This window comes from Oryctolagus cuniculus, chromosome 7 (genome assembly GCF_051225735.1).
Source record: "Oryctolagus cuniculus isolate XC-2025 breed Fujian yellow rabbit chromosome 7, ASM5122573v1, whole genome shotgun sequence".
Lineage (NCBI taxonomy): Eukaryota > Metazoa > Chordata > Mammalia > Lagomorpha > Leporidae > Oryctolagus > Oryctolagus cuniculus.
In genome coordinates this window covers 48,940,529-48,962,181 of record NC_142873.1, presented here as the reverse complement: position 1 = coordinate 48,962,181, position 21,653 = coordinate 48,940,529, and the positions used below count along the sequence as shown (strand labels likewise).

Genomic DNA, 21,653 nt, shown 5'->3' with positions numbered 1-21,653 from the left:
GAATTCTTTTCCTGAAGCCAGGAGAATAAGAGCAGAGTGAGGAGGAGAAGCGGCCGTGTCCACGTGTCCACGCAGCTCACATCAACCAGACCTCGTTTCTCTTCTCCCGTGCTGGCCATTGTCACCCGACTCCGGCCAGGTTTACAAGAGGGAAATGCTTTCAGGTTTTCTTTCCTTTCTTTCTCACTTTCTCTCTCTACATATTTCTCTTCTTTTCTTTTAAATATTTCTTTGTTTATTTATTTGAAATACAGAGTTAGAGAAAGATGGAGACGTCTTCCTTCTGCTGGTTCACTCCCCAAATGGCCTCAACAGCTGAAGCTGAGACAATGCACAGCCAGGTGCCAGGAGCTTTTTCCAAATCCCCAGGTGGGTGCAGGGGCCCAAGGACTTGGCCATCCTCCACTACTATCCAGGGAAGCAGCTGGGACATGAACCGGAGCCTATGGGGAAGCCAGCGCCGCACACCACAGTGTAGGCCCCTCAGGTTTCTTACAGTGAATCTTCTCCATAGGCCTCAGTCCTCTGCCTAAGCTGACACGGAACCAGTGCTTTCTGGTTTGTGAGCTCCAGAGGGGAGCTGAGGAGGGGCCTGCTTGGCTTCCCATCCTATGGGAACACAGTGGCAGAACCCACTGATTGGTGGAGAGAACCTGAATTTAAATCTGCATCTGGATCTCAAACCAAGCTGATACTGTCAATATTCCTCAGGCACCCCAGTTGAAAGTATATATTTACATTAACCCACCCCACCCAAGAGAATTCTCAGGACACTGTGAGGGTTGCACGCCCCCTCTGAAGGTTCAGGCAGCCGACAGTTTTAATAACTGGAACCCCAGCGTGTGCTGAGTGCATCCTAATGGCTCCCAACCCCTTGCCCACACTCTCTTGTACTTTGTCCCTGGAATTCTTGGCGCTGTCTTCACTGGTGTGCTGTCTTCACCACAGCCAGAGCTTTGCCTTCTCTCCCAGGAGAGCTTTAGTGCCTTGGTCTTAGATGGTGCTGCTTGGAAGGGCTTGGGTGGCCAGTGGAGGATGGCCCAAGTGATTGGCCCCTGTACCCACGTGGGAGACCCGGAAGAAGCTCCTGGCTTCAGCCTGGCGCAGCCCCAACTCTTGAGGTCATTTAGGGTGTAAATCAGCAGATGGAAGATTTTTCTCTCTCCCTCTCTCTGTCTCTGTAACGCTGCCTTTCAAATAAACAAATAAATCTTAAAACAAAAAAAAGCTCTTGCTGACAGCTATAGGGCCATAATAATTTCACCACACACTGGAAAGAGGTGAGCAGCTCCTCACTGCTGCAGGCTCAAATGCCAGGAAATACTAGCCTCTCCAGGATAATGGACAATCAATACAGACTCACACACTAGTTTTCCTGACATGTGCCATCAAACAGAGAATGCATCTCTGTCAATCACCACCTAACAGAGATCACCCCAGAAGTTCACTTGAAACATGACACTCAGAAACCCCCTGCGATGCCCCTGGTGGGAGAAATCACGATGCAAAAATTAAAGAAAGAACAAAAGCCTTGGTCCAGGACCCAGGTTCAGCATGCAGGAGTCAAGAGCTCTGTTTCTGCTCATGGGAGAAACAGAAGAACCAAGGAATTATGAGCCCATAGCGCTAGGGGCCAGGTCGGCCTGTCGGGTGCATGTTCCTTTGGCTCCAGTGATGCATCTCACATGGACAGATGGTCTGGGCAGAGCCCCAGCAAACATCTGGCAAGGAATACTATGGAGAGAGTTATCTGCATGCTCACTGACCATGGTATAGCAGGAGAAGAAGCATTGGCTTCTCATCACTTCCTGTGGAAGCCAACGCAAGATCTCTGAAGATATAAAGGAAAGCAGGAGAACAGGTGTCTGACACCATGAGGATTCCCCTCTGGGATAGTGGCTTGGCTGAAAGCCATAAAAGAGGTCATCTGGCAGGGTTCTTTGGATGCATGTAACCAGGTCATCACAGACAACAGTTGCAGTTATTGGAAGTCTGCAAGCTAGCTTAGAAGTTTAGCTGTCAATACCCGCAGTAGAGCAGCTGTGGGGAGTGCCCACCAAATCCTCCTGTTGGACCAAGCTCTTAGTCAAGCAGGGGGTCCACTCCCCTTGTTGGAGGTTCAAGATCCCTGAATAGTAAGCTTGTGCTGACAAGTAAGTGAAGTTAGAGACACTAATGGAGTTCATAAACCACCTGGAATATGACTTAGTGCCATTCTCGGAAAAGAGCAGTTTCCAAGTTGGCTGATATTTGAAGCCGTGTATACCAGCTATAAGGAAGCAGTTGCACAGGCAACGCTACACTATGGACACCGCTGCACAGGGGCTAAAGACGTGCATGATACATCTTCCTAGTGTACAATACAATGACCACTGCGGTGTTCTCATGAAGCCAACCAGGCTTCAGAAGAGTTTGAAAGTACTTGCACAGAGTACAAAAACTTATTTTTACGAATTATTGTTAATAATGGTGGGGATGGCGCTGTGGCGCAGCAGGCTAAAGCCCCGGCCTGAAGCGCCAGCATCCATATGGGCACTGGTTCAAGTCCCAGCTGCCCCACTTCCCATCTAGCTCTCTGCTATGCTCCTAGATCCTGGCTTCGGATCGGCACAGCTCCGGCCATTGCAGCCAACTGGAGAGTGAGCCATGGGATGGAAGACCTCTCTGCCTCTCCTCTCTGTGTAACTCTGACTTTCAAATAAATAAAATAAATCTTAAAAAAAAAAAAAAAGAGCCGGCACCGTGGCTCAATAGGCTAATCCTCCACCTTGCGGCGCCAGCACACCGGGTTCTAGACCCGGTTGGGGCGCCGGATTCTGTCCCGGTTGCCCCTCTTCCAGGCCAGCTCTCTGCTGTGGCCAGGGAGTGCAGTGGAGGATGGCCCAGGTGCTTGGGCCCTGCACCCCATGGGAGACCAGGAAAAGCACCTGGCTCCTGGCTCCTGCCATCGGATCAGCGCGGTGCGCCGGCTGCAGCGGCGGCCATTGGAGGGTGAACCAACGGCAAAGGAAGACCTTTCTCTCTGTCTCTCTCTCTCTCTCACTGTCCACTCTGCCTGTCAAAAATTTAAAAAAAAAAAAAAGGAGAAAGAAACCACCTGTAAAACAAAACAAAACAAAACAAATTATTGCTAATAATGGTGAGTACGCCGGACCTCACTGGCGCCAGCACATTGGGCCCCAGGACTGGGTTCCTCCTCGGTGTGTGTTTCAGGATTCCTTGGCTCCCAAAAGGTGGTCTAGGAGAGTGGAATGACGTGGGGAAGTGGCCTTTGTGGAGACAGCAGAGAAGTAGATACAAGAATGTGCTCATCTGCGTGCCATCCCTGGGTGGGCTCAAACCACCAACCTTTTGGTTAACAGCTGAATGCGCTCACCAATTGCACCAGAGAGACTGGGCTCTGAGGGCACAGGGAGGAAACCTTCTCGGTCAGCTGCCAGCTTTGAAGGAAGAGGTTTTGGGCGGTGGTTTCTGTAGTGTGGTTTTTATCACATTCCCCTAACACGCGAAAGGTCCCCAGTTCAAAACCGGGCGGAAACAAACATGTCCTTTTTCCGAAAAGAAAACCGTAAGACTCACACTTAAATGCTTGCCCCTAGAGAAATAATTGCTCCGATTCCATAATGATACCTGCATGGATACAACCATTTTACTATTGCTCACTCATTTTGCAAGCTTGGAGGGGGGGTTAGATGGCTACATTTATGGGCTAGCTAGATAAATTATAGTACAGACATGTTATGCATGTCTACACTGAATAGAAAACTGATCTAGATTGCTTTGAATACATGGTACTGGCAGAAAACTTAACTAAAAAGTGAGTTTTGAATTAATTCAGAGCAATATTTGGAGTTTAAGAAACAAATCCCTAGGAAGATATTTATTTCAGCCATGGAAGACCAGCATTCCATATGGAGTTCAGTGAATTTCCTACTTTTTCTTCTATAAAAAGCTCAGGAAAGTTTGGGACCAAAATTTAGAAATGATACACATAACTTGGATATATCTCAAACATAATGGGCATAATTACCTGGGAGTGGGGAGAAGCCACATACAAAAATGTACACAAGGGTGCTTCAAAAATTTCATAGAAAATGGAATTAAAACATTCGTTTTGGTGAAACATTTTTGAAATCCAAGCATTTTTTTTCCTGATATGATTTTTTGGGTGAACTTGGTGAAGACTGCTCATCTGAATGGATTTCAAAAAAAATTACAGCCAAGGAAACTTACCTTTGACAGCCATTTAACACAATCTTCTTGAAGTACCCTTGTACAATCATTGACATGAATTTAAAAATAGGCAATTGTGAGCTCTGGTGATAATACTCAGATTAGTGATTACCTAAGAGAGAGAGAGGGAAGGAATGGCTTGGAAAGGGGCTCCACACACCTTTCTTGAATCATAGTAATCTTCTGTAACTTGAACTGGGTGCTGACTGCATTTGTCAAAATTAAACATACCGCAAAACTCACTTCTTTTTAAAAAGTTCTGTACCATAATGCAGTAATTTGCCATGTGTACTGTAGTGTAATAATTTATTGTTCCCATAAAAACTAGGATACAGGGAGTGGAGACAAGCCATTCTGGACCATGACTTTTTATTATAGTTTTTATTGTAAACTCATTCAATGCTCAATCTGGTTTCCTGTTTAGAAAGAAAGAAAGAAAGAAAGTAAGAAAGAAGGAAAGAAAGAAAGAAAAGGGAAGAGAAGAGAAGAGAAGAGAAGAGAAGAGAAGAGAAGAGAAGAGAAGAGAAGAGAAGTCCGACTGGTATTTGAAATAGCTCTCCTGGGAGAATGGCTAAACCACACTATTTCATTAGTGGAAACTGCTTCCGCGGGTCCCTGCGAGGCAGCAGTTCACCGTTGGGGGTATTTCCCGTCCAGTTGTGACAAAGAGCACATCCAAATTTCCTTCTTTGACGTGGCCGGCTCCGGGTTTGTGCACGGTGAGGTTTACTCCTCTTCGAAATGTAGATCAAGCAAATTGGCAGATGGAAAACATCACAAGTACAGAAGTGTGCATTTGGTAAGGAAGGTTAAAAGGAAAGAGTTATTTTGAAGAAAGAATAGGGCAGGAAACTAATTCTATTCTGAAGGACTCTCCAAGGTGCACAATTTGATTTTTAGATTAGAGATGGGATTGAGAAGCCCCTGGACTTGCATCCTCTGGTCTGCTTTAACAAAAACCAGGAGGGAAAGAAAGCCAGGCATCAGAAATGGAAAGATAGGTGGCAGGCCTATGAATAGCTGTTCTGTACAGTGATCTGCCCTCTAGGAGTCCCAACAGGCCAGTCCACTGCTGTGGCTTTCAATGTGGTAAGCCTGGGCCTCAGCAGAAGTCAGCTTAGGAAGAGCCCTGGCAGCTCTGCCAGCCAAGAGTTGGATCACTGGAAATGGACCTGCCCTGGAGTTGAAGGACTTCAGGTCCGAGCCACAGATCTTATTGGCTCTAAGCTGAAAAGCGCTTCACTCAGCCCAGCTTCCAAGGTGAACACCACTGCTAAGAAGAGATGGCCAAGTAGCGTCAGCAACATTGCAGGCAGAACTGTAAGTTTCCTGTTAGAGATGCCACCTGCCTTCACTTGGCCAGCTCTCCTCCCAGGCCAGGTAGGTAATGGAAGTCAACAGGGTGCCTTCCCCAAGGAGCTTCACACCTCCCTTAGGATGTAACCCATGTGAAGAGACAGACAGATCCGGGCCTCTTAACTTATAAGGCCTAAAGCCCACCAGATTTTTATCAAGCCCCTTCTGTCAGGTTCTATTTGCCTCTCAATCAGCAAACTGAGTTGTGGCTTTGCCAGCACCTTTCTTGAGTCCTCTAATAACGACTCTGTCCTTTGTTCTAGACCCTGTCTAGCCCACTCGGGTCTCATTCCTTTGTAATCATAACCTCTACTCTAACATCAATGGCTCTACTCCCAACATGTGTATACTGATGGTCCTCTCCTCCACTTAATGTCATATGATTATTCAGAATTTCTCTACAGACAAACCCCTCTACCTGCAAAAGTTGAGTGGCCTTTCTCCCGATCTCAGCGGGGATCAGATTTAAACCATGTCCATCAAACAATCCTCACAAGGGTCCAGAGACCCCCCCCCTCATTTCCTCTCCTTTATGAAATCCTCTCATTACTTTGTTAATGCCACTCTTAGTATCATTGGTTGCTATTCTCACCCTGACTTGTATTCTGCAGTGTCTGTTTAAGTGTTTACAGCAGCTGATAATGGAATGAACCAAGGCCTTCAGCAACCAGGCGCTCAACCAGATGCTTCTCCATCCATACATGCCTGTCCCAGCGGAGCCCCAAGATATCCGCAGCGGGCCCCTGTAGATGACGTCCCTAGTCAGCAGGAAGTAGCCAGAGAGACTCTTCGTCACCCCCTTTCCTATCATCAAAAGGTCGGGATGGTAGCTTTGGGATCCACATGGAAGGAAGGCCTATACTTCCGGGAATGGAAGGTTCCTACCTGTACTTCTGGGGGTGGGGGAAGTCCTTGTCAAGGTCCCTGAGAGTGCCTAAAGGTCAACCAATGAGGATCAGACCCACCTCAACCTTTAACCCCCATGCCCTGAATCTATGAAAGGAGACCTCCCCATCTCTGATGCGCGACTTCTCCGGCCCCCAGTCTGTTGCTCTGTTGGGACCAGGGAACCTTGCCCGGGATTGGAACCCCAATACAAGCCTGTGAATTGATTGATTCATCTGCCTGGGAAGATTTGTTACGCGCTGGACACCTTGCACCAAGAAGTCTTCTTGTCATGCTCTGAAACTTGCTAGAACCTTGGCTTACATCTTTTTATCCTCTGCTCTTCCAAACTCCTTTAGATCTGTAAACCTGGGGAGACTTCAGACACTGGGGACATGAAGAGGGAAATCGTGTCACAGTACACATTTTTGGGATCATGGGAACATCGTGTAGTTAAATGATTTCAAGGCTAGACTGGCAGGCCAACTGCCCTCCTATAACTGTTCCTTATCTCTCTCAAGAATGAGTTGTGGCTTAACTGATAAAGCGTCTGCAATGTTGGCATCCCATAAGGGTGCCTGACCCATCCTGGCTGCTCCACTCTCTGCTAATGGCCTGGGAAAAACAGCACAAGATGACCCAGTGCTTTGGCCCCTGTGAACCCATGGGAGACCTGGAAGAAGCTCCTGGCTTCTGGCTCCTGGCTTTGGCTTGGCCCAGCCCTGGCTGTTGTCGCCATTAGGGAGTGAACCAGTGGATGGAAGATCCCTCTCCTTTTGTATTGCTGACTTTCAAATAAATAAATAAATAAATCTCTAAAAAGGAAAGAAAGGCAGCAAGCCATCTTTTGTAAACTCCATCTGCAAACTCAACAGAGACATCACTTCCCTTTGGTTGTTTTACACACTTAGAAGCTGGCTCCCAGCAACTTTTACTGCTATTTCACCTCATCCCTGGTGAATGCCAGAGCTTCAGTTTTGAGCTTACTCTACATCCTCTGGAAGTTGTCACTTCAGATTTCTCTTTGGAGGAAAACTAAATGTTCAAGATGAACTTTTCTAAGGAGTTTACCACAACACACCCTGAGAGAGACGATCAGTTCAATTATTTGAGTTGATTTCAATCAGCAGTAATACTGTCCATATTAGCACAGTTCTCAGTTTTTCCCCTGTGCCCTGATAGACAAGGCCACGGACTTGAAAGAGGACACCCTCCAGGAGGACAAGAATAAGTAAGAATCTGAGGAGGAGAAGCAGAAAGCTAGGGAGGCAAAAGGGACAGGAAATTGAGGACTACAAGATGGCTCAAGTCATGTCTTTTTTTGTTGTTGTTGAATAATCAGGTCAGTGCAAATGCCTGATCTGATATGTGAGTAGGAAGGAGCAGTGTGTGTGTGTGTGTGTGTGTGTGTGTACACAAGAAAGCACTATGGTAGCAAAGATCCAGTTTGCTAAAGTACACTGATTTAAGTCTTTATGAGATGGTGCTATTGTTCTACTTTTAGCATATTTGTAGTGATACTGTTGGACCAAAACACTTGAGACCAAGGATTCTTTGAGCCTTAGCAAGAAAAGGACTGGGTCCTTGGACAAATTCCCCAGCCCCCAGGATTAAGGCTGATCGTTGGAAATAAGTCCACTGGACTCAGAACCATTTTTGTAAAAAAAAAAAAAAAATTTAGAGAAGGAAAACCTATAAATTGTTTATATTGAATTTACAGTGGTTACAGATAAGAGATGAGAGAGATTGTATTAAGCAGGGTAAGTTTTGGGGTAGGAGGCCAATCCATAAAAAGTAGTTGTGGTTTCTGGATCGGTTGAGGCTCACTGTCTTGAAAGTGTATACAAAAGCAGGAGGCAGTGGCTCCTATGGGATGTTCCTGTGGGATCATAGGAAGAGAATGTGGTGAGGCTGTAGATTTTGAAACCCTAACCAGCACTGAGCTTCCTGTTACATGAGAAGCAGCCCTTCTTTCCTCGTTTGAGGCGGTTTATTTGCATTTTCCTGTAAAACCTGTAAGGATGTCCCCTGAATAATTGTCTTAGAGGGGCCTACTGCTCCTCTTCAGGACCTGGCACCACCAGGGATCATGGCTCTGGGCTGCAAATGAGATGCAAATTGCAGCAAGCCCTAGAGGGAAAAGTACAAAGAACACAGTGAGCTATGAGAAAGTGAAAATACAATGAGTAGAACCGCAAGCTTGTGCCAGTTTACGTGGAGAGAAAGTGTGAGTGGTGGCTCTATGAGTCCAGAGGGAGTAGATCCAAGGAGGAAGAAATGTAACAGTGAATGAGACTGCATGAAAATTATCAGTGTAGATGCAGTAAGTAGGGTTGTGGAACCCAGCAAAGTTGCAAGTACTTCCTCACCGACGACACAGTCAGTACTACTGCAAGGTAATAACCATCTACTGTTCAACAAAGCACAGCCAGGGCAGAGCGCGAACGCAGTGCCCCACTACCACAAATTCTGCAGTCGAGTTTCCCGCATGTGGGGAAATCGCAGGGGTCAGCACTCCCGCAGTGCAATGGGAGAGCCTCGCCCTGGGAAAACCACCTGCCTGATCATGGTGTCTCCCCTGCCAGGTAAGTATGAGGACCAAACGCTCCACCCCAGCACAGCCTCACACGCCCCGCACTCTTCACACGCGCTCACTTTGCGCCCCTCAACCTCCCCCGCCCCGGGCCCTCTTCGCCCTCACGCACGCACAGCGCACGTATGTGCCGCCAGCGGTCCCGTGCTTTCTCCCACAGCACGGGAAAGCGGTCGTGAATCTACAGCAGGTCCCGGACCAGCAGCCCCTGCGTTGCGTTGCTCTATCTACATAGCCCCGCCCCGTCCGGGACGCCACCGCAGGCGCCCCGCCCACCCCGCGCCCAGCAGCAGAACCACCAGCGCGCCCTCCAAGAGCTGAGTGACAGCTGTGCCCGTCCCGTCCCTCCCTCCCCGACCCACGCGGGCGCCGCGGGGAGACCCGATTTATCTCCATGCATTACACCTGCTTTGATAAGCCTGAGGAGCATCTACTCTTTGAACTGGAGAAAAATCAGGGGAGAGCGAGCACACCGTCCCCACTACCACACATTCTGCAGTGGAGTTTCCCCCATATGGGGAAGTCGCAGGGGTTAGCACTGCCGCAGTGAAATGGACGAGCCTCGCCCTGGGAGCACGGTTACCAGAGATTGGCAGGGTTCTTGTCTGGGCCCAAGCAAGAAATCAGGCGTGAGACAGAGAGTAAGCAGAAAGCAAAACAGCAAGGTTTATTAGGACAGGGCCAAAGTAAGAATGGATGGGCACCTCTCCAGACAGACCCTGAGAGAGAGTGCCCAGTCAGTCCCTCAGACTGGGGGAGAGTGAGGTTACATGGTTGAGTGGAGAGAGTACACCTGGGCAGGCCAGGCGGGTGGCTCAGCTGCCAGGCAGAGGGTTGAGGCCAGGGGCTCTGAAGGGGATGGGCCTTGCCTTGCTGCCTCTGCTCTTCCTGGAACAAAGGACTTTTTGGATGTAAATGCGAAAAGTTCCTATCTGAGTTTTGCTTCTGAAGTTCTCAGAAACAGCAGGAAGCCTGGCTGCCATTGCCCTGCTTAGAGGAAGGATGGGCAGGACCCTCTGGAAGATCCCTAGGATGTTTGAAGTGCACATACTGGGCTGCACCTGGAAGGTGATCAGGCAGAAGGGGCGGGGACCCCCACCTGGCAGGTTACTGGGTAGAGGGAGCAGGGCAGGATGCAAATACTGGGCTGCCCCTGGCAGGTTATTGGGATGACTTTGAGATGCATATGCTGGACCTACATGTCAACTCTTTAGGCCTTTGTCACACACACATAAGCTCATATGTGACTTCCTACCTACAGAACCACCTGCGTGATCATGGTGTCTCCCCTGCCAGGTAAGTATGAATTCCGCCCCTTCTGTCCCAGCACAGCCTCACACAACTCTCTGTGCACACACACAGTGAGTTCCTCCTGCTTCCTGGGCTCTCCTTGCACTGATCCTCAGATCCCAGCGAGTTTCCTGAAACAGGCTGTGATGTGACCTTTTTGTCGCCCGGGACTTGGGCGTACTTCCTTACCCAGAGCCTGAGCAGCTGACCCCGCTGGCCCCAGCTGCATGGTCGCTGTCCCCTCTGCGTTTTTCAGGCAGCGCCCTTCGCCCATCCCACTTCCTGCCCGCGTCAGCGCCTTCCTCTCCCGAGTGGAACGATGGCGGCATAGCTGCTTCAAATGGGTTGCGACCTAGGCGGCTGGGCCCACGTACTTGGGCAATCTTCCCCTGCTATTCGCAGGCCACAAGTAGAGACCTGGATCATAAATGGAGCAGAGGGCACCTAGACCAGCACCCATATGGACGCCGGCAATGCAAGCGGCCCCAAAATCGTTGTTGCTGTGTCAGCAGATATGTGTTCTCTTTGTGAGAAGACTCACTGGAAATACTGTTTCTCGACCTGGTCTTTGGCTAGAATGTCGTATTCAGAAAAGCTCACGGGCCCAGGCTTGGCCAGTTTTGAAGAACGGAAGTTGACTTGATTGGACCAAGAAAGCCCCTGGAAGAACCCTGCCCTTGGCGCGGGTCTCACAGGTTCCCAGCCTGGTGACAGGAAGGCCCAGGACCAATACAACCATTGTGAGGACGACAGGAAGAGAGGAACTCAGCCAACAGGAGAGACGTTGAAGGCCGACTTGCACAGCCAGACCTGTCTGTGTCTTCCCACCATAGAGAGGCATTTAAAGAAGACTCCTCATTAAAAGTCCCAGCAAGGCCAGCTTAGAAGGAGCTTATATAGCCAACTGCTATCCTAGCTGCGCTCAATAACCAGACCATGCATTAAACTAGACCTAGTTGAAGTGCCAGTGAGCCATGGCCTGACCAGAGTCACTCCTTTTTGTCCTTTTCTTGGTATCCTCTATTTTCCCTAACCAGGCACATGACTGCCATCTATTGAAAAACTGATCTTGTAAGAATGTTATCTGTAAGGCTTGGTTACATAAGGTCAGGAAATGTGTGAGATGCCCCTGAGTTAAGCGGATCCTACTTCTCTAGCTTCTGTAACATCTGCTTGGCTAAAACACAAGTTCTGTAATTCATTTCCAACTAGCTGTGGTTTTTGCCTTTACAGGCTTACCCCTGAGCTCAGTCGGGGCTGCATGGTTTGGAGAACACATGCCCCATGCAGCCGCCAGCCTTCAGAAACAAAGACGCCATAATATCGCCCCTGGGACTTTGGCATCTTTTGTAACTCACTGTCCCAAACCTAAGTTTGTCACTGGGATTATCTTTATTAAAAATGGGGCCACAGTAGGGGGAAAATTTACAATTCAGGGAAAAAAACTATATAGCATTTTAAATATCAGATTGTGGTTGTTAGGTCTGGAATAGCTTGGGGTGTTGGCCTTTTTGACTCCCAGAAAGGAGAGACGGAAAAACGAGATGGAAACCAACCTCAACAGACAGGTTCCTTTATTGGAAGCAGAAAGGTTGGCGACTGTTCTTGCCAAGAGACTGTGCACAGGGCGTGTTTGGGACTCAGGTTTTATCTGCTTCGTAGAGAATTTGCCACTCGGGGCAGGAGTGGAGAAGGCAGCTTGGGCAAAGCGGGTGACACTTTGAAGCCTCAGGGGACTTCCCCTGAGCATACACTGAATGGCAACCAATACTGGTGCCACTCACCCTGGTTGGAGAATGCAGTGGTGCAGATGGGAGTGTCTCCTGTGACTGCCACCCCAACTATTCACGAGTGAGCAATGGCTTCTACCCCATAACTTTGGCTTCCACTGATGTAGAAGTCTTAGGTTGTAAGGCTGAAACCTGAGGCTGTCCAGCGGGGCTGGGGTCTGTGGGCCCCTCAGGTGTAGCTAGAACCTCCTTCACAGGCAGGCTGCCAGCTGTGGCTGGAAAAGTTGTCTCCAGACCAACCGGCATCTCCCCTACTGATAGCTGCTTGTGCTGCATGTGTGATCCTGGGGCTTTAAATCACACCTCCAGGGTGGGTGCACTCTTTCACCCAGAGGAGGCAGGGGAAGGCACTGAGCCCCTGGGGAGAGTCAGACTGGCTCTAAGGGGATCCTGGCTGTCTTGTGTGACCCTTGGCTTTTTAAATCACACCTTCAAGATAGTTACAGTCTTCCACCCAGAGCTAGCAGAGGAGGGGACTGAGCCCCTAAAGAGACTGGCTGTCTCCAGGAGACCCCCGCTATCTTCATGAGCCCCAAGCCAGTCAACATACAGTATGTGAAAGCCCTGTCCCATGGGCGCCCCTAATAGGATAACCTAATGAACAGGCAGTAACGGCTTAAAACTTGGGACATGTCCTCAAAGCCAGTGCCCAGCTCAGGCACTCCGCTGCTCTCCTGCTCTCTCTGCTGAAGTAGACACTGAGACTACTGGTGTGGCCAGGTGGAGGAGCTCAGGGCAGCAATCACTGACAGGGAGAAGAAACTGGGCTGGGACGCAACAGGGGGTTCAGGAAGCATGAGAAGAGAAGCTGGACTGAACCTGAGAGTAATTATTGTAGGACTTTGTGCTGGTATAGAAGTATTCCAGGCGTTGTTTGTTTGTTTGTTTTGACAACTTTTGATGCACCTTAAAAAGCTTGGAATATGTACCACAAAGGAAAAAACAAAAACAAAAACAAAAAAAACAAACAGGGGATGGCACACACAGAGGCCCCCACTACCACAAATTCTACACTCGAGTTTCCCACACTTCAGGAAATCACAGGGACCAGCACAGCCGCAGTGCAATGGCCGAGCCTCGCCCTGGGGGACCCCCTGCCTGATCACGGTGTCTCCCCTGCCAGGTCAGTATGACCTCCGACCCTTCCACCCCAGCACAGCTGCGCACAGCTCGCTGTGTACACACGCGGTGACTTCCTCTCCTCCTCAGGCTCTCCTTGCGCAGATCCGCAGATCCCAGCGAGTGTCCCGCAACAGGCCAGGAGGATTTCCACAGCGTGGGACTCGTGCGTGGTTCTGCAGCCGGTGCCGGAGCAGCAGCCCCCGCGCGACCTCATCTGCATGGGCGCCGCCCCTCAGGGTCCTCGGGGGTCGCGCCCTTCTCCTAGCCTGCTTCCGGCCTCGGGTCGTGCCTAGGGACCTTAGGTGGTTCGTGAAGTAGCACAAAGCAGCCATAGTTGTGCACCCAGCGAGAGCCTCCTGGAGACTGCCCATCAGCCACGCTTACCGCGTTTTGTCGTTTGTGTTAGCCCCACTTGGTGCTAGAAAGACGGTTTTCAGTCGAATTCCACCTCTCTGCCCCAGCAGAGAGGACCGGGCCAGTCTTACACACGGGGCGGGACACTGCCATCTCCTCATGGGCGTCTCCTCACCTCACCGGGGCTTAGTTCATTGCTGCGCCTGCTCCATTCCGAAAAGGCAGACACAAGACCGCACGAGTCTGACAAAACCCCTCGGGGAAGTTGCATCTGAGGAGCTTAGTGGGTGACTTTCAAAGGGTTGACGTTTAGTGCATAGAGGGCAACTCTGAACTTTCCGCAATGCCCTACAGTCTGTTAGTAAAATGGCGCAATCTTATCTATGGTGTGATCTATAACCCGGACAGCATCCTAGGCGGTAGCCCCCGCCCCCTCGCCCCACCACCCCCGCCGCCATGTCTGGAACCAGGTGGCCACATGGCGCAACTGATGGAACAAGGACATAAAGGCTCAGCCATTCTCCCTCACTGCCCAAAAGAGAGAAACTTTGGTATGTATTTCTTGCCCTGGCACCTCCATTGGCTCTCACACCGTATTGCCTTCATATTCCACCCTGCATTCTTTTTTTTTTGTTTTGGTTTGTTTTTTTTTGTTTGTTTGTTTGTTTTGACAGGCAGAGTGGACAGTGAGAGAGAGAGAGACAGAGAGAAAGGTCTTCCTCTGCCGTTGGTTCACCCTCCGGTGGCCGCTGAAGCCGGCGCACGGCGCTGATCCAATGGCAGGATCCAGGTACTTCTCCTGGTCTCCCATGGGGTAGAGGGCCCAAGCACTTGGGCCATCCTCCACTGCAGTCCCTGGCCATAGCAGAGAGCTGGCCTGGAAGAGGGGCAACCGGGACAGAATCCGGCGCCCCAACCAGGACTAGAACCCAGAGGATTAGCCTAGTGAGGCGCGGTGCAGGCCCCATCCTGCATTCTTTTCCCATCCTGCATTCTTTTCCAGGTTCCCAAAGCCTCGCCCAATTCCTTGAATCCCCTTTGCTTGCTGTTCACTACTCCCACCCCCAGCCCCAGTCCTCCTTCAAAAGGTCCAGCCACTGGGGATCGGGCCTTCTGCCACGTGGTCCATCCCGTATATGCAGGGAGCTGGTCGACCAAGCGACCTCTGGGATTTCTTTTCTCTGAACAAATTGGGTCTGGCTGCCTCCTCTCACTTCTGTGCCTCTTTCCCTAACATTTGGTGCCCAGTTGGCGATGCAGGGGAAGGGGGCCTCTGATGGTGTCAGAAATGAGGGTATTTGACTGATTTAGCAAGTGGGTTAAAAGTGAGGGCAGCCGTCCCTGGGTGGGCTCGAACCACCAACCTTTCGGTTAACAGCCGAGCGCGCTAACCGATTGCACCACAAAGACTCCACGCTCAGCAGCACAGGGATTGCCCCTTCCCCGGCCCGCGTGTCCCGGGCTGCCGCCGGCGTTGCAGAGCGACGCTGTTGCGCTCCAGCGCCCGGGACTCCACGGAGAGGCGAGCGGGAGCCGCGCGGTGCGTTGGGAGGTCGGGCAGCCGCAGGGACAGCCGCACGGCCTTCACCCCACCGCCTCAGGAGTCAGTAGTCTTTCAGAAAGAAATGAGCAAAATACTTTTTTTCAAACTGCTGAAAAAAATGTGCTAAAAGATGAAGCAAGGATGATACATGTTGGTCTTTGATAAAATACAAATTTACTGGATTCAAATTATAATACCCTATCTCCTCATTGTACTAGACTCTGACTGAGGAGAAAAACAAAACACAAAAATATCTTTAGCTTAGTGGAAATATTTAAAAGTCTCAAACTATCTTCAGCCTGTCCCTTGTGCACCAGATACAGCATTTCCTGAACTCCTGCTGTTGCAAGCCCACCTCAGTATCCAGCTCTGCATGAGATCCATTAGGTAGACGCCTCCAGCACCTAGGCTTTCTTTTGCTCTCTCAGGCCCATAGTTTGTTTTTGTTCCCAAAGTCCCTAATGAGGGGGAGAATTGTCAGCTTACTGGAGTCATTTTGCCTGATGGCTCAGAGAGCTGGAAGTCCCTGGGAGTTTCTGCCAATCCTACAGCACCCAGGAACCCTGTGCAGAGCATTTACCTATGATTGACAGGTTCAGGTATCTGAAAGCCCAGCTAGTTGATTTTGTAGTGAATAAGGCTTGGAGAAAAGGGAACGCAGGGGCCACCTTTTAAAGATCTACATAGAAATGGATAAATCCTTGCCACAGAAGGTCCAATTATGACAGAGAGTGACACATGTGAGACTGTGCAGAGGAAGACTGAAGATGTTCTGCTTGCATGGGCAAGACACCCATCATGGGAGAGACAAGGAATCAGAGAAGGGTGGGAATTAGACCAGGTGTATGCAGTAGCTTCTAATCGTGCTATCATGTTGTAATCACGTGGAGAGCCTATAACCACCACGAATGACTGGTTTCTGTTCCTAGCAATCTCAGTTTGAAGTGGCTTCAGGTGGGTTTGGAGCATTAGTAGTTTTCAAAGTACCCAGGGGCTTCTAGCCTTTGGCTAGAGATGACAAGGAATGTGAATGTGCTCAGGTCACCAATCTAGAAGTATCCCAAGCGTGAACCTTCTTCATAGAAGAGGCCTAACAAGAGACATTGATAGAATTCTTCCTCTTTCAATGATCATATTTGCACAGCAGGGGGGAAAAATGAAGAGGAAAAGATAGAGCAGACTTTCTCCTAGACCTCTGTCCTCAAAATGTAGTGAGAAGCACACAATTCTCTGTGACCTGTAGCATGGACAGTAAACTGAGTAAAAACGCAGGGGCTGGTGTTGTGGGCCCACATCTCATATGAAGGCAGCTTTGACCGTGGGCAACTGCACGTCTAGTCCAGCTACCTGCTGATATGCCTGGGAAGGCAGTGGAAGATGGCCAATTACTTGGGCCCCAGCACCCACATGGCCAACCCAGAGGAAACTCCTGGCTCCTGGCTTCAGACTGGACCAGCTCAGGCCTTTGTGGCCATTTGTGGAGTGAGCCAGGCCATGGAACAACTCTTTCATGGTCTCTCTCTCCTCCACCCCACCCCTGTAGCTCTACCTCACAAATAAAATAAGCAAATCTTTAAAAAAAAATCAAAGAAACAAGAACCTTTGCTAGAAGCAACCAGCCCTATTATTTCAGTACAATCTCAGTAGTAAGTGCTTACAGTCTTGATTTCACAACGTGAGACTGGAGCAGGATCACAACTTGAAAATCTTTGCCTTCAATGAGTCTTCTCAAGAAGAAACTACACAGAGAGCTTGTAGGTCTTCTTCTCCCAAAGAGAACCCAACAGCAAGAAAACCAAACCTTTAGGGAATAGCTTCTGGGTTTGCATTTGCCTCCCCTGCAACAGATGAAGCAAATCAAAAGCAAACCCAAAATCCTTCCCTAAGAAGACTGGTTGACTGGAAACACCTAAGGAATGAGAAATGAGCATTTTTTCACTTTTCATTAAAGAATTTTTGGTTATTTCCTGAAGATATCCCTGGAATGCCCTAAGGAGAAATAACTTTGCAGAATGTTGCTTACCCTGGGCACAGGGCATCAGCCAAGATCTATGCCTTGCTCTTTGCTTGGCAATTTCCCTTTTTCTGCTTCTGCTCACTTCTTTCCCCCACCTCCACCCTCTAACTGTACAAGAACATTGACAAGTCTCACCAGGCAAAGCGTGTTCCTGTCCCAGCCAAAGTCACGCTCACCCTGTAGAACTTGTCCAGCTTCCTCCAGGTGGAAGCCCTCCCTCCGCCTTCCCTGACAATCTGTGATGTAGCAGAACCATGTTGGTGTCCAGCTCGGGTTTTTCACCTCTGGGTCATGTGGGTTTATTCATTAGCCCCTTGTCACCATGATCTTCTCACAGTCTTGTTATTGACCAAGGACCATGGTGGTTCTCACACTGTAGGGCTCTCCCTGTTCCCCCACACTCCTATGAAGTGGATATAGGAGAATTTTCCTGCAAATGTCTTCTCTTTGCAGTAACTAGTCTGTGAATGTGCATGTGTGAGCTACGGCTCTCATCCCGGGGCCTGGCAAAGACCTTTATTTTCTTTCGAGGAGCAGCATGGAGGGTAAATTGAGGCTGAGGAGGAGCTGGTGGGGGTCTGGCTAACTCACCTGCAGCAGAAGCTGGGAGCAGGGCTGTTGGATTTCTTTTTCTAAAGATGAACTTTTCCTGTCCACTGACTTGTCTTTGGCAATCCAACATAAAGCTGGACATATTTGAAACACAGGAAGCCCCAGGCTTACCAGACCTCTAGGCTAGCAGGCTGATTCAGGGAGGCACCAGGAAGACACTTCCCCCACACCCTGGTGTGGGAAGGGCCTTGGATGAGAGAAAATGAGACAGAGAGAAAATAAGAGGCATAGAGAGAGGACCCCTATCCAATAATTCACTCCTTAAATGTGCACAACACCAGGGGCTGGGTCAGGCCAAAACCTGGCTCAACCCAGTCTCCCCATGGGTAGGAGAGGCCCACGTGCTTGTGCCCATCTCCCCTTCAGCAGATGGCAGCTGAGGTCTCTCTGGGTCCCTTTAGCTGTAGCAGGACTGCCTGGAGCCACCCAAACTCACACAAGCTCCACACATGCCTGGAACTGCCTTCCTGGCTTTTTCCTCTCTGAGATTTCCTCCAGCCCCCTTGTCTTCCCAGCTGCTGTGGTGGCCTCGACCTTGTCCAGCAACTTGAAATGAGCAGACAACCGAGCTTTACTCTCAGACACATCTGTGAAGCTGGAACAGCGGCTCCATTCTTCCAGGAGTCTGCCTGTTTTGTTCAGTCCCCAGCAACTTCAGATCCTTTAAGAAAGATAATTCCACTAAGTTTTCAGCTCTCTCCTGTGGGTGAGTTAAATCTGAGAGGCAAAAAGGGGGGGGGGGGGGACAGAATGGGCATCCAGCAAGTCAAGAGAGAGCCTGTGCTGATGTGCATACCACAGAGCTGTGTGACCTAGCCAAGCCAGGGTCCAGAGGACTTCTGCCCTTCAGGAGAGTTTCAGGCATAGAAGACAACCAACTGCCCCAACACGGAACCTGTGCTAACCACACCCTGAGCTTTTGACGCAAGGGTCAGATTGAAACCGCGGCCCATGGCTTTGGCGCCTTTGTCGGGTGGAAGACCTGCAGAAGTCGGGGCGAAAGGGCCGCGAGGGACAGCGCGCAGGTGAGGCCCCGCCGGGTCGGGGAGGGCGGGAAGAGGGGGCCCCCGCAGCCACCGCTGGACCCCAGCGCTGCCATCTGCGTAGAGCCAGGAGCACCGACGGCCCGGCCGGAGCCAAGAAGAAGACCACGAGGGCCGTGAGGGACGCGCCCATGGCTCGGCGGCACCTGACTCGCGGCTCCTTCATTCAGCTTCTGGGACTGGACAGTCAGCGAAGAACGCCCCCGGCGGGCGGTTCTGCCCCCGGAAACGCGGCGGGAGACGCCCGATTCCACCGCCAGCTCAGGCTCCAGGCGCCTAAGGTGGAGTCGCGGGTCTCTTTGGACGTCGCTGGCTCCTTATCTTGGGGGTTGTTGGTATTTTCTTGGAGCTCATTTTATTCTAATCTAGAAATGTAGTTCAGTTTGCTATACTGAGATATGGCATAGAAATCATTTTCTAGGGTACATTTTGTCGTAGAACCCAACGGTGGTTTCCGTAGTGTAGTGGTAATCACGTTCGCCTAACACGCGAAAGGTCCCCGGTTCGAAACCGGGCGGAAACAGACGTGTTCTTTTTCCGGAAAGAAAACCGTAGGACTCACACTTAAATGCTTGCCCCCAGAGAAATAATTGCTCCGATTCCATAATGATACCTGCATGGATACAACCATTTTACTATTGCTCACTCATTTTGCAAGCTTGGGGCGGGGGGGTTAGATGGCTACATTTATGGGCTAGCTAGATAAATTATAGTACAGACATGCTATGCATGTCTACACTGAATAGAAAACTGATCTAGATTGCTTTGAATACATGGTACTGGCAGAAAACTTAACTAAAAAGTGAGTTTTGAATTAATTCAGAGCAATATTTGGAGTTTAAGAAACAAATCCCTAGGAAGATATTTATTTCAGCCATGGAAGACCAGCATTCCATATGGGGTTCAGTGACTTTCCTACTTGTTCTTCCATCAAAAGCTCAGGAAACGTTGGGACCAAAATTTAGAAATGATACACATAACTTGGATATATCTCATAAACATAATGGGCATCATTACCTGAGAGTGGGGAGAAGCCACATACAAAAAAGTACACAAGGGTGCTTCAAAAATTTCATAGAAAATGGAATTAAAACATTCATTTTGGTGAAACATTTTTGAAATCCAAGCATTTTTTTCATGATATGATATTTTTGGGTGTACTTGGTGAAGACTGCTCATCCGAATGGATTTCAAAAAAAAATTACAGCCAAGGAAACTTACCTTTGACAGCCATTTTCCACAATCTTCTTGAAGTGCCCTTGTACAGTCGTTGACATGAATTCAAAAATAGGCAATTGTGAGTTCTGGTGATAAGACTCAGATTAGTGATTACCTAAGAGAGAGAGAGGGAAGGAATGGCTTGGAAAGGGGCTCCACACACCTTTCTTGAATCATAGTAATCTTCTGTAACTTGAGCTAGATGCTGACTGCATTTATCAAAATTAAACATACCGCACTAATTACTTCTTTTTAAAAAGTGCTGTATCGTAGTGCAATAATTTGCCATGTGTACTGTAGTGCAATAATTTATTGTTCCCATAAAAACTAGGGTACAGAGAGTAGAGACAAGCCAGTCTGGACCATGGCTTTTTATTATGCTTTTTATTGTGAACTCATTCAATGCTCAATCTGGTTTGGTGTTAATAAAAAAAAAAAAAGAAAGAAAGAAAGAAAGAAAGAGAGAGAAAGAAAGAGAAAGAAAGAAAAGTCCCACTGGTATTTGAAATAGCTCTCCTGGGAGAACGGCTAAACCACATTATTTCATTGGTGGAAGATCCTTTCGCGGGTCCCTGTGAGGCAGCAGTTCACCGTTGTGGGTATTTCCCCTCCAGTTGTGACAAAGAGCACGTCCAAGTTTCCTTCTTTGACGTGGTCGGCTCCAGGTTTGTGCACGGTGAGGTTTACTCCTCTTCGGATCGCTTTGAGCCAGGGACCTCCCTCCGCGCCAGTGGCTGCAGGAGTCCAAGCCTAGCGACACCGGTCCCGTCGCCAGCTGCGGGCTGGAAAGTGTCGTGGTGCACTGGTTCGAATTGCAGACCTCCAGGCTGGAGAAGCTTGCTGGCAACCATTGTGCCGCCTATCATTTTGCGACTTCAAAAATAAAGCGAAATACTCTCTTCGCTGCCTCCTTCTTGGACGGGTAGAGATCCTCGAGCGTTTCTCTCCCATGCGCGTCTCCGCTTCTTCCTCCCGCTTTTTCCACACAGTCACGATTCCCACGCCTGGGATCTGGCCGGTGCTTCCCCGCAGGCCTCCTGGGAGGTCTCCTTGTCTCAGCGACGCCTCTGCTTTCTTTGGCTCCTTTTCCAGCGTCTGCTTTTGGCGCGGTCACTCACCCGCACCAGTCGCACCGACCTCACGGACTCCGCCGAGGGCAGCCGGGCGGAGCGCGGAGTGGGAAGCGCCAGCACGGAGCCCACGGGCGCGCTCGGCTCCCCGTGATCACAGCACGGCTCCCGCCCGGGGTCGCTGACTCGGGCGTCCCTGGGGCGCTGTTTCCGAAGCAGGCTGCAACCTTTCTGATGTCAGGGTTCTAAGGGGAAGGACAAGACCGGGTCTCAAACACTCCTGAAGCTTGGAGTTTGCGAAAAGGGGGGGGGGGGGGCGGCCCGCGGAGGTGGTCCAGCGGCTCCTCCAGGGACCTGTGGGGGCACAGCGAGGCGCAGGCGTGCAGCCAGGCGCAGGCGTGCGGGGCCGCAGGGAGTGCGAGTTCCCCAGAGGCTGGCGCCCGTGCTGCTCCTGCAGGAGAACGGACACTGCCCCCTCTGTCCCGCAAGACCCTAACGTGTTCGTGGAAACGCGGGGTTTGTTGCCC

General features: G+C 50.0%; 4 non-coding genes across 4 annotated transcripts; 1 reads left to right on the top strand and 3 right to left on the bottom strand.

Annotated features, from left to right (window-relative positions):
- Positions 1 to 8,903: 8,903 nt before the first annotated feature.
- LOC127493883 (U1 spliceosomal RNA) lies at positions 8,904 to 9,067 on the bottom strand. Its single transcript, XR_007924420.2, has one exon. It is a non-coding gene; the product is annotated as a U1 spliceosomal RNA (small nuclear RNA).
- A 4,048-nt stretch (positions 9,068 to 13,115) lies between these two features.
- LOC127493890 (U1 spliceosomal RNA) lies at positions 13,116 to 13,278 on the bottom strand. Its single transcript, XR_007924427.3, has one exon. It is a non-coding gene; the product is annotated as a U1 spliceosomal RNA (small nuclear RNA).
- Positions 13,279 to 14,959: 1,681 nt separating this feature from the next.
- On the bottom strand, positions 14,960 to 15,033 carry TRNAN-GUU (transfer RNA asparagine (anticodon GUU)). Its single transcript has one exon. It is a non-coding gene; the product is annotated as a tRNA-Asn (tRNA).
- A 4,255-nt stretch (positions 15,034 to 19,288) lies between these two features.
- On the top strand, positions 19,289 to 19,361 carry TRNAV-AAC (transfer RNA valine (anticodon AAC)). The gene has a single exon. It is a non-coding gene; the product is annotated as a tRNA-Val (tRNA).
- Positions 19,362 to 21,653: the final 2,292 nt, after the last annotated feature.